Here is a 17928-nt window from a genome sequence, read left to right on the forward strand (position 1 = left end):
TTCGGAGGGGGTGCAAGGAAGGAATCAGAGCATCATTTTAAAATGAAGCAACACAAGTACATGGCGTAAGGAAAATGGTTGGGCCCCAAAATGCAGCCTTTTTATTTACAGGCTTCAGATCAGCCCATCCCTATAACCACACAGACTGTGAGTGAAGAGCATGAGGACACACATAGACTTCAGTGTCCAGCCTGGACTGGAGAATGAGGTTACCAATGCATAAGTGATGATCTCCCAACTGATTTGGAGCTTGGAGATGCAAAAGTAAGGCTTTTAGTACACAACTAGGACAAATTTTTCCACCCTGTAATAGCAGAATACTAATACTGAGCCCTGAGAGCAAGAAAAGTGATGTTTGTAGATTTGCTCAGACATGAAAGTGACCTGTAAAAGGACTAGTTCATAAGTCCTACAGAGCTTCCATTAGATTTGTAGTGTAAGTGAAATGAAAATTCCAGCATGACTAAGAATATTTATGTGTCATAGAATGGTGGTGATGAGCTGTGGGATAAGATCAAATGTGTTTTCTCACATGGCCTCCTGAACAATAACATCAGAGACCATTTTGGCTATAGTCCAAGGAGAGAAAAAAAGATATTAGCTGAAGGATCATTAGGAAATGAGTGATTACAATAAAATCAGATAGAAGATCTGTGCAAAATGCACCCTGCAAGAAGAGGTAGTGTGTTTTAAAGAAGTATACTGGAACTAGGGTCTGGGAAGATGTGAATCACAATGGTTGATCTATCCTAATGACAAAAGTAATGTCACTTTAGATAAAAAAGGAGACATTGGGCCATATAAAATGCTCTAGTGGCAGACTAGGAATCGAATAGGTTTCATATTCATTATGTTCAGTTAAGTTTTGCCAAAGCAACTGGACTGTGATTATAATTTGCAGTCTGATATTACTATAACACCCAAAAGATTCTTAAGATGCTACCCAAGACTTTGGCGACAGCCACAGCAGATTCACTTTTAAAACACTTGCAACACCTTCCAGAAGTGCAATCCAGGTGAAAACAATGATTACTTGTTAGAAAGTAATTTCTGTGGTTCTGTATTTTCTATCAGTTTCTTCCTTACATTTTCCCGAACTTTATTCTACTCCTGGGTAATGTAGGGAGCATTACAGTTGAAAGAAATTCCAAATTTCTTAGGCCAGAATACTAGAAAGAACAGTTTTGCTGTTCTGTGTTAGACTGGGCCACAAGACTGCCAGGCATCAAGTTTTATCAGGTTAAAGAGGAGCTTTTCCTTATAAATGTATTACTTTCTACTAACAGTTGGAAAAGGTATTCCATTTTCCAGCTCAGAATTTCTACTAAGTGAGCTTATGAGAAATCATCCAGTAAACTATAATGCGCTGTGGAGTAAAGATCTCTGGTATACACATTTTGCTTATACAAAAATACATAGAATGATCCAGCTTAGTACATTACAAAGGGGTCTGTGATCCTTTCACACACCCCAAAGTTTTAGCTCTTCTTGTAAGTTAATATGGAATGAACATGGATACGACTATGTAGGCTTAGCAAAGATACAGATGTTCAGTTTGCTTGGATTAGCCTTGTCTTACCCAGTTCTGCAATGGAGACATACATTATTACCTGCAATAGAAATGAAAAAAACCCATAGAGTTTCAGTTAGCGAAAGCCTAAAAATCCAAGAGTTTGCAGACAAAGCCTTTAACAATAACCCTTTTTGTCTGTGCATGAGGATATTTAAATGCTCATTCCATAGACTATGGCAGCAAGTAGCCCATAGGTAGGAAAGCATTTGGGTTTTCACAGGTGTATTACTGGCTAAAAACTACCCTCTGCCCTACAATTCCCTCTTCTCTCTCCTCCAGTTGGCAATCAGCATGAACTTTCAGCATCATAGTAAATAGCTACACTAACAATTTGTCATAGTTTTCTACTCCAAAGAGTGCTTTATTTTATAGCCTTTCACTATTTAGATGCTATTATGCATATGTTCATATGCATAATATGTTTTATTGTAATTAGCATGTCCTTATGGCTGTCCTTTGTATAATATGGTCATTGTATTCACTTTTTTTTTTTAAGTAATGGCAGAAATGAACAGTAGTTCTCATTGTTCTGTGATCTCCTCAGCTCACTCAAACTAATTTAGGTCAGGCTGCATCAGGTTTGGATGCTCTTCCAAAATACATAAAGAGACTTAGAAGACTGAATTAGTGATTTGCAACTTGACAATTAATCTGGTGTGATTTAGTGCCAAATGAGCTGGAAGACACCAGATTAATGCAGAAACTGTGAGCTTCTGCCTAAATTTGACTTCCTTCTTCAGAAGGGTTTTATCAAAGTAATATCATTACAATTAATATATATAATAAAAGTTTCTACTTACATATATATATATCAAAAATACTTGTGGACAAAGACACTACCTGAGGTGAATAAGGACAGCAGAATTTGTTCCAGAGAAAGACTAGCATATGAATTCGGTGAAAGACTATTCATAAATTATCTGAACTGGGCGAGTGAATTGTGAGATAAAAAACCAAAAAATTTTCTTTCAAGTGAGATCAAAACTATTAGCACATTATCTACTAAACAATTTCAATATCTCATTCGTGAAACTGCTTCAACAGGTAATATGGACAAAAAATGTTAATTATTTCTATTCTTTAACTTCATTGGGCATTTATGCATTTTCTTTAATGCATATGTAGGTTAATTTAGAACCATTTAATTTTTTTATGTAAGTTGTACAAGGAAAACACGTTAAAAGAAATATAAATGTACGTATATGGGTATGACATGTTTCAACAGAACTAATGCTTTTAGTGGCAATTAGATATTTGGGTAGTAAGCTTGTTATATAGCAAAACCAAACAAGAGCTATATCCTGAGAGCAGGTAATAATTAGAAAAAACCCACATCATAAGACATGGTAAAACCTTAAATATATATGCAAATGAGAGTTAAAGCTCAGTAATTAAAACTCATGATGACTAATGGAACAAATTCTCCTAGAAAAAGATTCATGCAGCATTCAGAATGATTTGAAATTCCTGGACGAAGAGGGGCAGGTTAAAACACTAGGGAACACAGACAGAAATTGCATACTGCAATTCAGTGAAAATTCAGACTGAAAAATGTACTGTGTTAAGAATTTCCAATATCTAATAAGGGAGCCAGGGCCAGTAGGAGTACAGAGGCAATCAGGTTTGCCTCGTTTAAATAGATGTCATAGAAACTATAAGATCATGTAGAAGCAATATCCAGATGTTGAAATATAGGCATCCAGAGACAGCTGATAGCTTGTTGCTGAAGGTATTTGTACATATACTTAACTTTACAGTTCTTAATAACTTAATGAGCACAGAGTCAATAGGAGTTGAGTGATCTGCACCTCAGGGAATGTGAGGCCAGTCCACAGAGGCAGGAGAAATGGAAAAAAGAAAAAAGAAAAAATGGCAATTCGAAAAGAACAGAACAGATTTAAATACGTGCATGCATACATACACACATGTATACGTACACACACATGCATATATGTCTATATATTTATATATATATATAATGCCCAAGGAATGAAGAAGAAATAAAGAAGTAAAAGATTAGGTCTAGTTGTAAGGGCCTTGAAAAACTGACACTAAAGCACAGTCCATTCGAGAAGTCTGCATATACTATAGGTGAGGTGAACTGTTATTAATGTTTGCTGTAGAATGCAGAACACCCTTTCTGGTTCCTTTTGGTCGCAATTCCAGTTTTTGCACAGGCAGAGCTCCCATACTTCTATTCTAATCCACATTTTGCAGGATTTAGATCTTACATGTTCCTCAATTTATTCAAAATCCTGATAGGTGAGATAGCACGAGTCTTCCCAAAAGCTGTGGCAGAAAATAATTTTTACTTCTGTAATGCATGTAGAGTGGTGTAGTGAAATGCTTATGATCAGATAACTTTTTGGAGCAAGCAGAAATGGTTTAATTTATTACAATAATCCCATTCTTATTTACAACAGCTGAAGTGTGTATCTTCATGTTTAACTTCTATTTTGCATAGCTTTACATTGACTGAAAATAAAATCACTCCGCTTGGGTTTAAAATAGAAATTTTATGGTAACTGTTGCTTTTGAAGTGGTTTTGTGTTTGCTTTAAAGGACCAGATCCTATCAGTTCCAAAATGTGACTTTGAACATTTGAAGTAAAGAGCTTCTTTCTGTTGATGCCAGCAGATGTGCAAAACCACGAATGATACAAAATGAACATTGACTGTTTTTCATTATCAGCCTGTGGGTCAGGGCAAGCTCAGGGTCATACTAGAGTGTCATAAATTAGGGCTAGAAATGTTTTGTATAAGTCCTTTATGCAGTTCTTTGGTTCAAAAGCAGAATCAGCTACATCAGTTTCACTTGTATGTTTGTCAGATATATTCCTTAAGAATTGCGGTGCGAGAGACTGCACACCTTTCCTATGCCAACTCTTCATGTCATGATAGAAAGCATTTCTAATTTTCACTTGTTTTTCTTCTGCTATTTGAGATCTTTCACACAAAAGACATGGAGGGGGAAAAAAACTCCCATCCTCTTTGTAGCAGCATTCAATATATGTGAAACTCAGTTCTAGTTTAAAAAAAAACCAAAAAAACAAAAACCAAAACCCAGAAATAGTTTGTTTTCTCATCAATAAAAAAAGCTGTTGAAAAAAGTTTAACAGAGAAAGTGTACTTAAAGTAAATCATCTTTTTTATAAAAAAGTACAGTTTTCTACAGAATATTTGGGCAGCTAAGAAAATAATGCTGTTTCATTTTAGGAAAATACATTTATTCTTTGATTTTTCTCTAACGATTCTTGGCTCTCTAAATTGCATTGAAATATTGTGATGTCACCAGTTGTTGCACTGCATGGATGGAAGCATGTATCCTTTATCATCACAATCTCTGTACTCTGTTATTAATTTTTCAACAGGTAATCAAGACCATTCCAAAAAGGGAGAAAGCAGAGTATTCCGGTCCTTATGGGGAGGCTATATTTTACGCAGATTTCCATCTCTGCATTCCCATAAGGAATCCCTCTCACTGCTTTTATTGGCAGCAAAGAAAACTAAGTATTCAAATATTTCTCCTTTCTATATTCATAAGCATACCATAGCTTCTTTTAAAGCTCTACTTAGGATTCTGTTCTCCATCTCACATCCAGGCCCTACAACACAGATGAGTTACAACCCTTTTCTTGATATGTTCTTGGATTGAAACTTTTTATTATAGTAAAGAAGTTCTGACTTCGTAAAAAAGTAATGTTGTATTCATGGTTTAAGTAACTACTGTAGGCCACTATTTGATGGTACTTGACTAGTCAACAGCCTGGGAGTTCCTGTTCATCCTACTTTTGCTCTTTGTTATGCTTTTTCTGAGTCTCTTTACTACAGAAAATGAAATCTCTTAACTACTGTGCAGGTCTATTTGAGGGCTGAAAATGTTATTGGTTTCAAAATCACATTCACCTTTCTATTGTATTTTATCATCAAATAATTCTTTCTAGACATGATGCAGCATTCGATCTTTATCTTTCTCTGCCTTTCATTTGACAGTCTAATGAAATTGCTGACACATCCACCACACATTTGAAGTCAATAGGAGTAATTGGGTAAGTGGTATGTAATCACATTCTTGGCGTGTAAGGAACCATAAATATTTTTCTCCTTTATCTCTGAGATCTATAAAAGAAAGGGCAAAGAGGCCAACTGCATATGGTAAAGTTGAACTCAAGTCTAGTGTTTCCGTGAGCACAGCAACTTCCTCCATACTGCCAAGTGGCTGCAGTGTAGCTTGGCACAGCACTTACCATGCATCTCTTCACACTTGCATAGAGGCCTCTCATGACATCTGGTGAACCATCATGCAGTAGACACAGCCAAAGGTACCCACAGCTACCAAATTCAGCTCAGCAGTAACTACTGCTTCCTGTTGCCCCTCTTGATCTTCCTGCTCAACAGTCTATACCATCTGAAGCGTATCTGGCTTTCCCTAGTCTCCACCATTGCATAACATGACCTATTGCTACGTAGACAGTCAACTATCTGAAAGAACTGGTGTTTGAAAACTGGCAGGGCATACAGGAGACATTTCCATCAGCAGCTCAGGTCTCTGACAACTGACAACTGACAACTGAACTGTTTAACACCATTCCAGCCAGACATCACAAAGAGGAAGTTTCATTCCAGAAATTCAATGCTACTTGTTGAAGACACAGGGTTCAATGCTCCTGGCACGACTAGGAAGCCTGTCCAGAATTTTCAGAGGGAGTCAGCTGTATTTGAGAATGTGGCTCACCACATCTAGTGTCTTCAAGAAGCCTGTGGAACCTACAGGCGTTATCTTGTGCTGATATCTGGGAACCAGTCTGGGGTCAGCATGTCTGGAAGGAACATGCTGGTGGATGAGGCCTTCATTTAGTGGCAATTGATTCAACAACCACGGTAATTTAGGTCAGAGGGAACATAAAAGCCATGTTGACTTCAAAGTTAGATGAGATTGCTTAGGGTGTTTTCTAGCTGAGTGATCAAAGGATGAGGCTGGATTTCACAGCCTGTCTGAGGCAAACTGTGCCAGTGCTTAAGGTGACAACTGTTCCATCCCTTAACAGTGGTCATGCAGCATTTTCTGTATTTTATCTTGTGACTATCACATCTTGTGCTCCTGTTCTGCTCTATTTAGGAAAATTTGGCTTTGTTTCTTTATCCTCCTTCTCTCCTGGCTGAGCAACCTCAGATCCTTCAACCTTACTTCGTGTGCCACGTGCTCCAGCCCTGTGTTCCCTCTGCTGTACTCTACAAGTCTGTAGACATCTCTTGTGCTGGGAGCATTCAAAACTGGACAGAGTACTCCAGCTGTGTAACTGCCAAGTAAGTGGGATTACTCAGTTGATCTGCTGTTTACACTCTTAAGAGAGCCCAGGATGTGGTTAGTTTTCATTGCAACTGCTGACTCATGACCAGCTTCTTCTCTGCTGTTCCCAGGCCCTTGGATCTAGAGCTGTCACCTAGCCAATTAGTTACCCCAGCTTGCACTGCTGCTCCATGTGAAGGACTTTGCATTTGACATCACTGAACTCTATTAGGTCGCCATGGGACCATTTCTCTGGCTTGTCAAGGCCTCTCTCAATGGCACCCCATCTTTCAGTGCATCTACTACTCCCCTTATTTTGGTGCCATTCCCAGCTGTGCTGTGAAGGTACATGCAATCCCATTGGTCAGCCCATCAATGAACGTGTCAGGCAGCATCAGGCTTATTGTCAACCCTAAGAAAACAAAGTGAGATGTGAGGGTGGTGGCTCCTGCAAGAGGAAGGCCACTATGATAGCATGATGATCAGGTGTGAGAGGAAACCTAATACACTCCCAGAAGCATTGTTAGATTTGTTCTACCCTCTTGCCCTCATGTCCCTTACGAAGCTCCTCGGCTAGTCCCTGCCTCTGTGGCCAGTCACTGTGCTATGGCAGGTCCATAGCTTCAGTGTTTCTGTGAATTTTCTCCAGAATGATCTCCAGTACCCATTGCTTGGACAACCTGAATTTCACAATCCTGAGCCTGATGATTAGTGTGTCTGGAGTCTTCTCCTTTTCTCTGCTTGTTCCTGAAAAAGTGTATATATGAAGAATGCACGTTCCTTCTTGTTTCTAGGAATGTACAATATTTTGTACTGCTGCATGTACTAGCTGCTTAGGAAACCAGTATCCTGGTTTTGCAGCTGTTATGAGCACGCCTAGGGTGGGCTTATTCCTTGAAGATACAACTTGCATCAAAGCCTTAAGATACAAAACTTAAAGCACAGGTTTTCAAAGCCTTCTCTGAAGACTCCCATCACTCATCTCATCATATGAAGTCAGGAAAAGTTTGAAAATGCCGAGGTATTTAAAAACAAAACAAAACAGAAGAAAAAAAACCAACAAAAAAACCCCAACCAAAGCATTTTACAAAAATGTTTTCTTTGTTTTTAAGTTTGACAGAGCCAACTTTCATCCTCATTTGATTCTGTCCCATTGTTGACCTCAAGTGTATAAAGCAGTGGTTTGCTTCATCAAAGATTTGTAGAAGGTGTGGAATTAAGTTGGGCAATTATAAAAAAATAATTAGGGCTGATTTTTTACATGATGCAGTGTTCTTTATAGAGCTTTTTATAGAGCTTTTTATAGAGCTTTATAGAGCTTTCTAGAAATAACTGCAAGCTTATTGAGGCTTGTTCTAGAATAATCTTATTTTGGAGGAGAGGATGAGTTTCTGAGATTGTTTGATAGTAGGCTTCATTATTTGGATTTATTCTTCTATTGCATTTATTTATTTTTTTAAATGGTTTAATTACATTACTTTAAAAAGATTCTCCCTGTAGCAATTGAATTTTGAAGTCTCTCTATGAGCCTACAAGCCTTATTTTTTCATGTTTTACCAAGATGGAACTGTCTACTTCAGTGAACACATCAGGATCTTGCTGAAATCAGTGGGAATTCTGGTTTTTAGTACTACTGATAATCTGGTCATAATGATCATGTGCAGCTGTCAGCTGTGGCCTTTGAAGTCTATGGAGTTGCTCCAGAAAAGTATCAGCCATAACAGAACTCCATAAGCATTATTTTTTTTACTACTACATATATTTTTTAGAAAAGGAAACTTCCAAATGACAACAGGGTTTGCTTAAGTACAAAATAGTAATCTTCTCTGTTTCCTCCATGTCACAAATTTAACAAAATATTACAGTATCCAAGAAAATTCTCCCTCCTGTCTGGCAAAAAAAGCCTTTACAGTAAGAGCCTTCAAAACGTGTTCTACGTTATAATCAGCAAAACACATATGCAAGATGTGATATTGACAGTGCCTCGTTTTACCAGAAAAATCTTGTAGAATTAGTTGTAGTTTGGTTTTACATTTGTATCCATCATGCTACATAAAGCCTTTCCTCTGATGCTTTTTTGCTACAGACGTAAGCATGCAGGCTTATAGTAAAATACTCTGAACTCCTTAAAACACAGCCCTGCAGAGACTCACCAACTCACCTGATACATCCTGTTTTCAAAAATAACTTAAGCATTCAAGGGCCTAAATTTTATTATTCTTCCCCAAAGGCTTAAGCAGCTTTTGATCCAGTGCTCGATTTAGACATGCAAACCATTAATGGTACTTCTGTGTCCAGTAAGAGGCCGTGGTCCATGCTGAAATCCAGATTCAGTTCTGTATCATAACTTCTATCCAAAAGAAACATTTTGACGTTCTGGATAAGTAGCATCACTGGTATTTTAAAAAGATGGAATAAAATCGGATTTACTTGAGACATCACTGAGTCTGTCAGTGCCTAATGCACCTAGTCTTAAATCATCTGCCCCTTTCTCCACTGTTTCAATATAGCCAAGTAGAAATATCTTTACTAACACATACTGCAAACAGCACAAGAAGCAGATCCATCTAAGGATGGTGTTTATGCCTCTGGAACCACTGGACCAGCAAATTTCTAGTCCATGCGCTCTTTTCTTTTTTCTTTTCTGAAGGAAATAAAACCAATCTAATTCAGATGTACATAGCTGTCTCCACTGCAAAGAACAAAGCTCTAGTTTTCATTAACCCATGTTCAGCTCTAGAAGACACTTCCAAATGGAGTCTGAAAAACTGGAACAACTGATGCAGTTCCCATCTCATTTTTTTATGTAATTACTGAGTAGATCTTCTCAACTGACAAGTCACAATGATTTTTCACACTTTTCACAGCTTATAACATGCCAGCCCTCAGTTGTTTCTGAAATAGGTAGCAAGACTTAAACTAGTGCCACTCTACCTGTATATGGTTCCCTCTGAAGTCCTCTAGGGATAAGGAGATGTGACAGCTTAGCTGCTTGCATTGCAATGATTTCCTTTTGCAACCACTGAAATGAAAAATGGTAAGAAGTAGATTTTTATTCTTGTGTTTGTTTTAATTTAAGCTTGAAGTTTGAGCCTTGAAATGTCTCCAGAGAGTGGAATCTATAGGAGTAGACATGTCTGAGAATTTTGAAAACACTGTGCAACAACGAAAAAACATCTTTAATTTTTTTCGTAGGAGGAGTGACCCCTGATATTTTAACTGCTTCACTAAAAATACAGGAATTCAGTCCAAATGATCAATACTAGTACTACATATAATTCTAGTGATTGCAGTCTCATCTACTTGCTAATTCAAATTTTTCAGTAGTCAATAGTCTTTCTCTACTACAGAGATTCAGATTATCCTCTTTATCTCAGGGAAAAATAAAAAGGTTTTTTTCCACAGCAGGTAAAACTGTTTGGTACTGCATGAATTCCAGTGGGGAAAAAAAAAAAAAGAAAATGTACCAGCAAAGCAGACACCTCCCCTTCCTGGAATTTAAGTTTCATTCAGCACATAGAAGCTCCTTATTCTTCACATTTCTATGGTGCTTCATTTGCAGTTTCTTACTGTAATCCAAACATACAGAATTTTCTAGCTAAGTGTTGGGCAGGAGGGCTTCGGGTAGTTTTGTTCATTTATTGTTTCCTCAGGCCTGTGTACTTCTACCTCACTTTTCTCAGTGCAAGTTCTGAAGAACTGTTGAAAATTAATTGCCAAATTGTTCTTTCTTTGGATACCAAACATACACATCAAGGAAATTCCAGGAAGAATGATGTTTAAAAGTCCTAAGAAATCCTCTGATTTTTCAAAATTCATTTTGGAAATTAAGAGGTAACTAATGCCTTAATGCATTACTTTCCCAGTAAGCATTCTGCAGTGACATAAAAGAAAATGCTTGTTGGCAATATAGTGTTTATACTGATCCCTATCCCGAATAATCTTTCTTTGGCATGCAGTGTGAAAGGGTTTTTTTCCTATTCCACAACTTTTATAGACACTCACAGTGTGTGTATCTAAAGAACCTTAAATAAAAATTAGAAAGAATGTTTTGATCCAGGTACATGTTCTAGAGATGCTCTTTCCCAAACAAATTAAAGCAACTATGCACTTTAAGGCTTAGTCAAATCTAAATTTAAACCACTGTCAGTTTGGCCGCTTGAGTCTGGAAGATGCTTCTGCATGTTAAGCATCCTCAAGGGCTCTTCAAAATGCTTGCCACCAAGAATAAAATGACAGAAATACTGAAACACATCTTCCTCTCGTTTGATTGTAGGTGTGTTCTGGCTCCCAGAAACCCTTTCAGCATTAAGAACACAATGGCAATCAACTATGCATGTTTAATATAGCTTCAGAGCAGTATCAGTGGCTGAAGAATCCATATCCTTCTTTGCTGGATTACAGAACTACAATTTATAAAATTTACTCATCCCAAGTCATAATAAAGACTACAAAGTTATATTATTGTCTGAGCAAATTTTATGAAGAGTAAAAAAATCACTCTGAATGCAATCCAATAGCTATTCAGATCTATGGATATATGAAAGATTAATCTATTATTCTTCTATAGCTGTTTTTCCTCCATGTAACAGAGTCTGTATTTTTCCCAAATATGCTCATGTACAGGCCCAGCTTCCAACCCTCACCTAATGTGAGAAATCAACTTTGAAATGTTTTATACTGCCATTCAGATTATTCTTTTAGTTTCATCTGTGGCACTGAGAGCATCTTCTCGTTCAGATGAAGGGTCCTTCAAAACCACCTGAGGCCAAAAAGTTTTTGCCATTAATATTACTGGCTATTGAGCACAGTATCTGAAGAGCTTACTCATCTCACCAGCTTACTTATCTCCCCACCCTCCTCAGCTGCTGTTTTCTTCCTCACAGTTAGGTAATATGGAGGCATTTAAGAAAAGAAGATTCTGTATGCTTAGAGAATGAGAACATGCTAAATAATTAATACTGATGTAAAACTTTACTTATTTTGCTCACTATGTAGGTAGAATACAGAAGTATTGCTGAACATATTTTGGTGCAAACGAACGGTTTGTTAGAACATTTAGGGCAAAGCAGAGCTAATTATCGTTAGCAGAATTATAGACTCGGCAAATTGCAAAGCTTCTCTTTTGATAGGTTCAGAATAAATACCACCCTAATAATCAGCCTGAAGAGTATTGACATGGGCCTGACTTGGCATGTCTGGCCCATGTAATTCCCTTATTATAGGAATAATCTATAGTCATGTGGTGAAATAATTAGGGTTCATCTGCTACTGGAAGCCTCCACCGGAAGAACTGAATGAATCAGCAGTGCACCTCTTCTCTCTGTTGGTGCTTATGAAAAGTTACCAGTTCTCCAGAAACTCAAGAGGACACGGATCTACCTCTCCCATTTTCATGGAACTGTATATAGTGCTTTCCTGCCAGTAAAATACATGAACGCAGGTGAGTTGGACTCTTATCTGCTTGAGGATGATGTAGCTATACTGCCCCCCTCTCAATGTTGTCTGTGAGCTCTGATACTCCTGCTAGCAAAACATGCAGAATATCTACTTTGTGTTTCCAAAGAAGTTAAATAATTATTTGGATAAAGACAGTATTGGGGGCGGCCTAAAGCAGGCAGGCAGCTAGGCAGTGGAATTTTAGTGGAGCAAATATCATGACCTTAAAGGTTGCTTGGCATTAAGAGCATCAAAAACTTTGATACAGATGGCTGCAAGCAGCATTTACATGCTTTTATATAGAGAAAGAGAGGAAGACCTTACAGGTTGAAGGAAAACTACTATTCACGTTTTACAGATATTGAAGCAGAAAAGATTCCATGCATTAAGCATTTACCTAAAGTAAATACTTAAGTGCATGTTAGTGATTGGAAAATTCCTTGCCATGGTCCTGAACTGTCCTCCTTTCCTAACTTAGTTACAACCCTGCAATAGGACAGAGAGACTATCTATAACATTTCCACATGGATCTAAGAACGATGTGGTATCTAGAGGACTGAATAATGGCATGAATATGATGACTGTGTAAGAATCTTTGAGAATTATTATAGTGACTTTCATTATCCTCAGCGAATACTTGTTGGAGATTAGTTCTATCCCTGCTATTCCAACAGAAGCACTGACTTGAGTTCTGATCTTCCAGGTTATGCATGAATTTGAAAAATCTTTGGATAGGTGAGATACCTGGGAAGGTGTGGTGGTGCAAATACAGTGTGAATAATAAGGTTTGCAGTGGGTGGGAGCCAGCCAGAGAGCCTGCCATTAGATAGTCAGTAGGGACATTTATATATTCAAGGACATTTGGTAAGGAAATTAGAGAAAAGGAAGCTCTGAATACAAGCCAGAATCTCTGAATAACTGATCATTTTGCCAGTAAGAATTTAAATATAACTTGCCATGCACTAGGACTGGTAGCTGCGTGCTAAGGTCTCTACAGCAATGAGTCACACCAAATTAGACAAATACATAGTGAATTGAACTACAAGTGAAAGGCTGTTGCTTTGACAATATTAAGTACTGGAACTTCATGACAGTATGAAGAAATATGCACTGCTCTTATGACTGGAAAATCCTAAATGAAATATCAAGCTTGTTTATAAGAATTGGTATTTCACTTGTGTTCTGAAGGGAGTTTATGACACTATGAATATTACCTCCTTCATCTTACATTTTATATGCATCTAAATGAGATGCTCAAAGCTACCTCTTTACAGTGTAGATAGCCTGGTGGGCTTTTCAGAAGCATTTTAATGTCTAACTGCCAGGGAAAAAATTTGGACCAAGCTTCAGATATCTTAACAAGTGGTTGTCTTCATGGTTAGGTCTCCAAATACAAATATCCTATAAAAGAGTTTTAAGATTTTTCTTGCCAAAAGTCAGAAGAACTTAGCACTGTAAAATCATCAGAGCAGACTAATGGAACAGAAGCATTAGTTCTGTTCTCAGAAGTTATTGACATGCCTGGCTACTTAGCATTTGTTGACACCAGTGACTAAACGAATATAAGCCAGGTTGCAAGTCAGAATCCAAGTCTAAAGCTGGATTAATTCCTTTATATTAGTGCCAGTTGAATATACATAGGTAAATATTCTGATCATCCAGTCCTGAGTCACTTTTGAAAAACATGACATAATTTCTGATTTTAATTTTAGATAACTACAACTTCATTACCAACACCAGGATGCCAGTGATTAAGCCGAAAGATGTTTCTCAAAATGGCTTATGAGTATGCCTAAACTCTCCAGACGTCTCCCTTCTGGCTGAAAAAAATCCCTTGAGCAACTGTAGCTCTGCTCTGGGTACACCTAGGGCTGGTAGGCAAATAGGTTGGAGCCTGACTTTCATCCAAGGTCCTCCGGGATTTGGAAACAAAGCAGGCCTCATCCAAGGCACATATCTAACCAAGGCACAAACATCTAACACACATGAGACTGGACCACATGCTGAAAAGGTATAAAAACCTTGTTAGAGTTTTTGGCCCAGCAATAAAAAGTTTTTAAACATCATAGTCTTCTCCACATTAAAATAGTTGAACATGCTTATCCTGGGACTGCACACCAGCAGCCTGGCTGTGCTCTGGAAGAGCAACAATTCTTTCTCTCTCCTGCTGAAGCTGCACAAGGTGCACTGGACTAATAAGAGTGCAAGCCAGAGAAACCTCAACATCATAGCTGGCCTGTCCTCTCACATCTTCATGCTATTGTCCTGTAGCTGAAACACTACACAACCGTCCTTTCGGAATGCAGATAGCAGATTATTTTTCAGTAGACTGACTGTTAACATCTAGGTTGACAAAAAGTCTTATTTCCCACAGCAGCATATTTGTACAGTTCTGTATGTGAACCAAACAGCAAATTTCACAAGAAAGGGAATCACATTTCTTCCATTTCACCCCACCTTACCCAAAGCAGGCTTACTTACACTTAGGACAACTTGGAAATAATCTGGCAGAGCTTGTATTTCAGCACTGCACCGACAGCTCTGCTCAGTGACATAGATCAGACCAAGGCTGAGTGAAACAGAACATGGTTATGGCTCAGCACATCTGAAAATCCTTCAGCACCTTTGATTTTATTGCCTTTGAACATGAGCAGTGTCTACTTTCCATGCTGGTTTACTCTTTGTCCTCCCCACTGAGCTTGCTCTAAGGAAGGTTCACAGTGGTTATTGGTGTTTGGAAAAAGGGAAATAGGACTTGGGAAAGTGGAATTTTCTACTTCTTCAGAGAAAGTTTTGAACTGCTGTGGATTCTCTTGAAATAATGATTATAAGGAGGGATACATCCTCATTCTTTTGATCTAATGTAGCCTAAAGCAAATTTAAATATTAAGGATACCTAGAGGCAAAGTAGGGATTTCCACTGTTTTTTCTGCCCTTCTCATTTAAACATTATTACCGTTCTAAGACTTTATATAAGCAGTTGTCCCACTTTCATTCTAAATTGTACAGAATATCTGTTTCTTGGTTTTCTAGCAATCAGATACATGAACAACCATTAGTAAGGTCGAACTGGGTTGTTTTTGTTATAAGCTCATTTAGATAACCGTCAAACTCCAATGGAAATAGGGTGTGTTTTACCACAATCTCAACTCACTTTGGTCACTCCTCCATTTGAGTCTTCTCTTTGCCTGACTGCTCACCACCAGGACAGGTGCTCTTGCAGGAAGCTCCAAACAGACCGTGACCTTCAACAGAGATGTGGAAGGCACAACAGGCATAACATCAACGTGACTGGAATCTTACCTTCTACTGATCCTCTGAGAGGCATCCACCTGGCATGAATAAATGAGTTTATTAAATGAAAGTGAAAAAGGGAGGGAAGACTCTTAAAACCCCATTCTATGCATTGGTTTGTTACCAGGGACAGTAGCAAGACGCTGATCATTTCTCACATTAAAAATAAAAAAGAAGCAATGATCAGGTAAGGAATTTGTGTTTCCTTAAACACAAGGATTAGGACTAAAGGAGAACTTCTCCTCATGACTGTTGTGTGAGAAGTATCCAGATAATGTAGCTTAGTCCCACACTACAGTTTCAAATAGTACTACTTTCCCTCAAAGTCATGGGAACTAATCCAGAAATGTCTGTTCTGTCTGTATCAGGCCCACAACTGTCCTTTAGAATTGGCACATGATTATACTTATTTCCCTGTTTCCCAAGCTACCAATTTCCAGGGTGTGCTGTCAAAATTCCAAACACCTACCCGTCTTCTTAATATATAAAAGCTTTATATATTTTCATATTTTGGAGCAGCATCTAATATATATTGCTAAACATTCAATCAAGCTTTGCTTTGTCTCGAATTTGAATTCAACTCTTAATATATTTTGAAATGTAAGACAACATGAGCAAGTAGCACTGATCAGGATCAGACGTGATTTCTGCCTTAATCTGGGTGATGGGTTGTCATTAACTTTTGCAATGAGGTACTGACTAATTTATTTAATGCAGTACAGATGTTCGTTTGCTTGCAATCACGCCCTGTATTAGTTTGATTAGACCTACTCTATGGCTTGTTGCTGACAAAACCCCATTGATTACACGTGGTCTGCCTTTCATTTCCAGTCAAGCTTGTTGTCTTGAGATATGAATAGTTTCATTAATTAGGTGAACTAAACACATTGACAAGCATTCAAGCTAGTCCGGCAGGCATAATAGTCCCAGTATTATGGATTTGTTCTCTGTAGTCAATGATGATTTGGTTATTTGTTTAAATGAAAGCAGAATCAAAACCTATTGGTGTTTCTCTCATTTGATAATGCTCCCAGAATATATCCAATACAATTTCCTCCTGCTTTTAGAGGCTGTTATGCTTCACAACAAAAGACACCAAATATTTATTTGAGATGTTAAAATCCCTCCTACCCTGATAAAGAAATCTATTAATCCATTAATCTGCTTTAATACAACACAAACCAGCAGTACGCTAGACATGGCAGAGCCCGTACATATACTAGACCAGGGAGCAGCAAAAGCAGGTCCACCCCCTGAAGGAGGACATGCCATGACCTGCACATGAACACAGACTTCCCTCTGGCAATACCTGGACAACAAGCTCTGCCGATAGTCCAAGGATGACCAGACAAGTCAAAACATTGGATTTGGTGCAGGGTCCACACAGAAAGTCCAGTCAGAAACTAGAGACAAAGCTACTCATAACACAGTTTTCAAGGTCAACCCAGGAGATAAGGCTGGAAAAAGGAGCTTCCCAGGCTTGAGGCTGCCCCAGATCCATGTCCAGTGGGTGCAGGGGCGAGGCTGGTTGGAGAAATTAGGGCCTTTTGGTGCCCTCAGGATCCTAGCGGCTCCACAGGGGAAAATCATATACAGAAATGAGTGGGGAAAAATTAATCAAGTACTATCTGAGAAAACAGTTTCAGAGAATTAAGATTTCTACGAGCAAGAATGAAGTAATTGTTAACAATTCCACTTCATCAGAATAGGTGAAGTATGAGCATCTTTTATCCTGTTTCTGCATGACATAATGAGTCATAAAAAAAAGGCAATCAAATACATAGTAAAAGTTAGTTTATGAGTAACATTTAAAAGGAAGTGTCTGAACTAGGATAGATTAGCTGACACAAACTTTGATGTGAGGCAAAGATACATTACCTTCTTTGAACTGTGGACTCGTGCTCTGCCTCATACAAACTCTGACACATATGTGTAAGCAAGTCCCTTTGCAGACATTTTGACTTTCAAATAATGACAATAGCAATACTTTCTCATGGAAGATGAGAAATTATTGGACACCCAAGTGCTACCCTGGTGTAATTGGTACCTTACTCAGAAGTCATTTCAAAGCACTATTTATTCCCATTGTGTGCAATGATAAAGAAAATGCTTTAGATTTTATTTCTGATGTATTCATGGCAGCAAGTCAAGACCACTGAAAGGAACACTGAAAACAAAAGAAACCTCACTTGTGATGGTAGAAAATCAGGCCATATTTGAAATAATCTGGTTACTTCTGTGTTTTCAATGATTCTCTGAAATTCCATGCTGCCTTCCTTCATAAAATTATTGGGAGGAGAATACTTTGGACAGAAGAAAAAGAAAAAAGTAAT

The sequence above is a fragment of the Cuculus canorus genome, chromosome 2 (assembly GCF_017976375.1).
Source record: "Cuculus canorus isolate bCucCan1 chromosome 2, bCucCan1.pri, whole genome shotgun sequence".
Classification (NCBI taxonomy): Eukaryota; Metazoa; Chordata; class Aves; order Cuculiformes; family Cuculidae; genus Cuculus; species Cuculus canorus.